This window comes from Arachis hypogaea, chromosome 19, assembly GCF_003086295.3.
Source record: "Arachis hypogaea cultivar Tifrunner chromosome 19, arahy.Tifrunner.gnm2.J5K5, whole genome shotgun sequence".
Classification (NCBI taxonomy): Eukaryota; Viridiplantae; Streptophyta; class Magnoliopsida; order Fabales; family Fabaceae; genus Arachis; species Arachis hypogaea.
The window spans coordinates 56,041,895-56,047,278 of record NC_092054.1 but is presented as its reverse complement, the minus strand read 5'-3'; the positions used below and the strand labels follow the sequence as shown (position 1 = coordinate 56,047,278).

Sequence of the window (5,384 nt, the reverse complement as noted above, 5' to 3'; positions counted from 1 at the left end):
TCATCTTTGCTTTTCTGTTATATAGTTTTGAGAATTGGAGAATTGGATCTGAATTTTCTTTGCTGTTTTCATTTTTATTTCTTCTACAATTTCTTTTCTGATTGGTTAAGGGAGCAATTGAGATCTAGATCTGCTTTCTGATCTCATTACTCTTCTTCGATCTTCAATTTCTCTTTTAGAATTTCATAATTGAACTAAGTTTTCTTGCTATTTATTTCCTCAAGCAATTTTCCATTTCTGTTTTGCTACTGAGCTGAATCTCTTCATCTCATAGCTCTCTGATTTGTTTTAGTTGATATCTTCTAGTTAAATCTGAATCCCAACACCCAAATCCCTTTATTCTTCAAGCAATTTATATTTCTCAGCAATTTAGATTCAGCAATTTATATTTCTTGCACTTTAAGCTTCTACAATTTACCTTTCTTGCAATTTAAGTTTTAGCTCTTTTACTTTCTTGCACTTCAAGTTTCTACAATTTACCTCTTCTGCACTTTACTTTACTACTCAATTTACCTTCTGCACTTCTATTTTCTTGCAATTTAGCTTCTGTTAACCAAGTTTCACTCAATTCATCAAATATTCGCTTAACTAAATTCATTACCTAATTAAAATTTCTCAATCCATCAATCCCTGTGGGATCGACCTCACTCTTGTGAGTAATTACTACTTGATGCGACCCGGTACACTTGCCGGTGAGTTTTGTGTGGAACCGTTTTTCCGTCATCAAGTTTTTGGCGCCGTTGCCAAGGATTGATTTAGATTGACAATGATTAAGTAAGGTGATAATATAGATTAAGCATTTTCTTTTTATTTTTACTAAGCACACTAACTGTTTGAATTTTTGCTTAAGCTAACCTTAACATAACTCTAGCAATAGAGCTGATTGTTTGTTTTTTTGGTGTTGTGTGTATGACAGAAGCAAGGAGAGAAGTCTCCACCTCTTGTAACCTTGACTAGAGAACTCTGCAAAGACTAAGAAGAGAGGCAAGAGGAAAGGGGATTATTGGTGAAGAGGAATCAGAAGGAGAGGATCAAGTGATGGAGGAGAACATCCCAAATCGCACTGATGGTGTGGCCAACAACAATGGCCACCCTTAGAGAAGAGTTTTGGCTTCATACACTGTCCTCAACCCAAAGAATTGTGGGAGTAGCATCCTAACCCCAATGTCAATGCCAATAACTTCGAACTCAAGCCTCAATTGATTACCCTGGTTCAAAACAATTGTCAATATGGAGGAAGTGCTGTTGAAGATCCAAACCAACACCTCTCTGTATTTCTGAGAATCTGTGACACTGTCAAAACCAATGGAGTCAACCCTGACATCTATAAGCTTCTTTTATTCCCATTTTCACTGAGAGACAAAGCCACACATTGGTTAGAAACCTTCCCTACGGAGAGCATTACCAGCTGGGATGATTTGGTTAGCAAATTTCTAGCCAAATTCTATCCACCCCAAAGAATCATCAAGCTAAAAACTGATATGCAAACCTTCAGACAGCAAGAAGGGGAGTCACTATATGAAGCTTGAGAGAGGTATAAAGCTCTGATCAGAAGGTGTCCAGAAGGAATGTTCAGTGAATAGGTGGAGTTGCAGAACTTCTATGAAGGCTTATCCTTACCTTCAAGGAAAGCTTTGGATTATTTCTCAGGAGGATCTTTACAAATGATGAAAACTGCTCAAGAGGCACATGATCTCATAGACATGGTGGCCAACAATGAGTATTTCTACTCCTCTGAAAGGCAAGCAGCTCCAAAGAAAGGTGTGTTTTAGCTTGAAGGAGTTGATACTATATTAGCTCAGAACAAACTCATGTACCAGCAGCTCCAACAGCAAATTAAAAAATGTCAAAAAGGATGGATGGATTGCAACTTGCAGCAGTGAGCATAACCAACCAACCACTAGTGGTGTGGGGGCAACAGGAGGAAAACTATGAGGAGCAGCAGCAAGAGCAAGTGCAGTACATGCAAAATCAAGGGTCTGGATCAAATGACTTCCATGGAGACACTTACAACTCATCCTAGAGAAACCACCCCAATCTGAAATGGGGAGAGAGCCAAAACCAGCAGCCTTGGCAAAGAAACTCAAACCAAAACAACTTCAGAAACACAAACCATCAAAACCATCAAAACCATCAAAATACTAACCAAAATCCATACAGAAAACCACAAAATAATCAACCCCAATCTAACTAGATTAAGGTGTGGAGCTTTGCTGTTCCTCACGAATTAATACAAAGTACTACTGTTTTTCTATTCAATTCAACTTATTCCGCTTCTAAGATATTCATTCGCACTTCAACATGAATGTGATGATCGTGACACTCATCATCATTCCCTATGAACGTATGCCTGACAACCACTTTCGTTCTACCTTCGATTGAATGAGTATCTCTTGGATTTCTTAATCAGAATCTTCGTGGTATAAGTTAGAACCCATGGATGGCCATTCTTGAGATCCGAAAAGTCTAAAACTTGTCTGTGGTATTCCGAGTAGGATCCGAGAAGGGATGGCTGTGACGAGCTTCAAACTCGCGAGTGCTGGGCATAGTGACAGACGCAAAAGGATGGTGAATCCTATTCTAGTATGATCGAGAACCTCTAGATGATTAGCCATGTAGTGACAGCGCATCGGACCATTTTCACAGAGAGGACGGGATGTAGCCACTGACAACGGTGATGCCCAATATACAGCTTGCCATGGAAAGGAGTATGATTGATTGGATGAAGACAGCAGGAAAGCAGAGGTTCAGAGGAACGAAAGCATCTCTATACGCTTATCTGAAATTCTCACCAATGAATTACATAAGTACCACTATCCTATTTTATGTTTTATTTATCTTTTACTTATCAATTCATAAAATCAGTTGAATCCACCTGACTGAAATTTACAAGGACCAAAGCTTGCTTCATACCGACAATCTCCGTGGGATCGACCCTTACTCACGTAAGGTTTATTACTTGGACGACCCAGTGCACTTGCTGGATCGTTGTACGAAGTTGTGAAACAAAATTAAGAATATGAACGTGCGTATGAAGTTTTTAGCGCCGTTACCAAGGAAGTAAAGATCACGATTTCGCACACCAAGTTTTTGGCGCTGTTGCCGGGGATTGTTCGAGTTTGGACAACTGACGGTTCATCTTGTTGCTCAGATTAGGTAACTTTATTTTAATTTTAACCTTTTTGATTTTATTATTCTTATTTTTGAAAAAATAAAAAAAAATTTCTTCTTTTTCGTTTTTCCCAATTAATTCTCGAAAAATACAAAAAAATTTTACAAAATCATAAAATCAAAAATATTTTTTGTGTTTCTTGTTTGAGTCTTGAGTCAAGTTTTAAGTTTGGTGTCAATTGCATCTTTTTAATTTTCTAAAAATTATTTTCAAAAATTTCATGCATTGCATTCTTCATGATCTTCAAGTTGTTCTTGGCCAGTCTTCTTGTTTGATCTTCATATTTTCTTGTTTTGTGTCTTTTCTTGTTTTTCATATGCATTCTTGAATTCTTAGTGTCTAAAAATTAAAAATTTTTTAAGTTTGGTGTCTGGCATGTTTTCTTTTCTTTAAAATTTTTCAAAAATAAGTTCTTAATGTTCATCTTGACATTCATAGTGTTCTTGCATGCATCACATGTTTTGATCCAAAATTTTCATGCATTGAGTCAATTTTGTGTTTTTCTCTTTCATCATTAAAAATTCAAAAAAAAAATATATCTTTCCTTTTATCACTCATAAATTTTCAAAAATTTGAGTTGACTTTTTCAAAACTTTTTAAAATTTAGTTGTTTATTATGAGTCAAATCAAATTTTCAATTTAAAAATCCTATCTTTTTCAAAATCTTTTTCAAAAATCAAATCTTTTTCATTTTTTCTTATTTATTTTCGAAAATTATAAAAATCTTTTTCAAAAATCTTTTTCTTAATTCTATCTCATAATTTTCGAAAATATTACTAACAATTAATGTGATTGATTCAAAAATGTAAAGTTTGTTACTTGCCTAATAAGAAAGGTTCAATCTTTAAATTTTAAAATCAAATCTTTTTGTTTCTTGTTAGTAAAGTAATCAACTTTAATTTTTAAAATCAAATCTTTTTAAATTTCTTTTTCAAACATTTTTCAAAATAATTTTCAATCATATCTTTTTCAATTTCAATCATATCTTTTTCAAAATCAAATTTAAAATCTTTTCTAACTTCTTTTCTAACTTCCTATCTTTTCAAAATTTGACTTTCAAATCTTTTTCAATCAATCTTATCTTTTTTGTTTCAATCACATCTTTTTCAAATTTCAATCTTATCTTGCCAAAATTTGATTTTCAAAATCTTTTAACCACTTAACTTTTTGTTTGATTCTTATCTTTTTCAAAACTGCCCAACTAACTTTCTACCTTTAATTTTCGAAAATTCCTCCCTCTTTTTTTTTAAAAATTCCTTTTTAATTAACTAATTAATTTAAATTTTAATTTTTAATTTAATTTCAAACTTTAATTTTTGAAATTTAACTTTAAATTTAATTTTTATTTTAATTTTTGAAATTCTCTCACCTCTCATCTCCTTCTATTTATTTATTCATCTACTAACACTTCTCTTCCACCCAAAAATTCAAACCCCATCCTCCTCTCTGTGTTCGAGTTTTTCCTCTTCTCTTCCTTACATTACATTCTTCTCTTCTTCTACTCACATAAAGGAATCTCTATACTGTGACATAGAGGATTCCATATTTTCTGCTTTCTTCTTCTTTTTCATATGAGCAGAAACAAGGATAAGAACATTCTTGTTGAAGCTGATCCTGAACCTGAAAGGACTCTAAAGAAGAAGCTAAGGGAAGCTAAAGCACAACTCTCTGGAGAAAATCTGACAGAAATTTTCAAAAAAAAAGAAGACAATATGGCCAAAAATAATAATAATGAAAGGAGGATGCTTGGTGACTTCACTGCACCTAATTCCAATTTACATGGAAGAAGCATCTCAATTCCTGCTATTGGAGCAAACAACTTTGAGCTTAAACCTCAATTAGTTTCTCTGATGCAACAGAACTGCAAGTTTCATGGACTTCCATCTGAAGATCATTTTCAGTTCTTGACTGAATTCTTGCAGATCTGTGATACTGTTAAGACCAATGGGGTTGATCCCGAGGTCTACAGGCTTATGCTTTTCCGTTTGCTGTAAGAGACAGAGCTAGAGTATGGTTGGACTCTCAACCTAAAGATAGCCTAAACTCTTGGGATAAGCTGGTCACGACTTTCTTAGCCAAGTACTTTCCTCCTCAAAAACTTAGTAAGCTTAGAGTGGATGTTCAAACCTTTAGACAGAAAGAAGGTGAATCCCTCTATGAAGCTTGGGAGAGATATAAGTAACTGACCAAAAAGTGTCCTTCTGACATGCTT

The 5,384-nt window shown here is 34.3% G+C and overlaps 1 non-coding gene across 1 annotated transcript; it reads right to left on the bottom strand.

Annotated features, from left to right (window-relative positions):
- Positions 1–5,276: 5,276 nt before the first annotated feature.
- On the bottom strand, positions 5,277–5,384 carry LOC112780390 (small nucleolar RNA R71). Its single transcript, XR_003191231.1, has one exon. It is a non-coding gene; the product is annotated as a small nucleolar RNA R71 (small nucleolar RNA).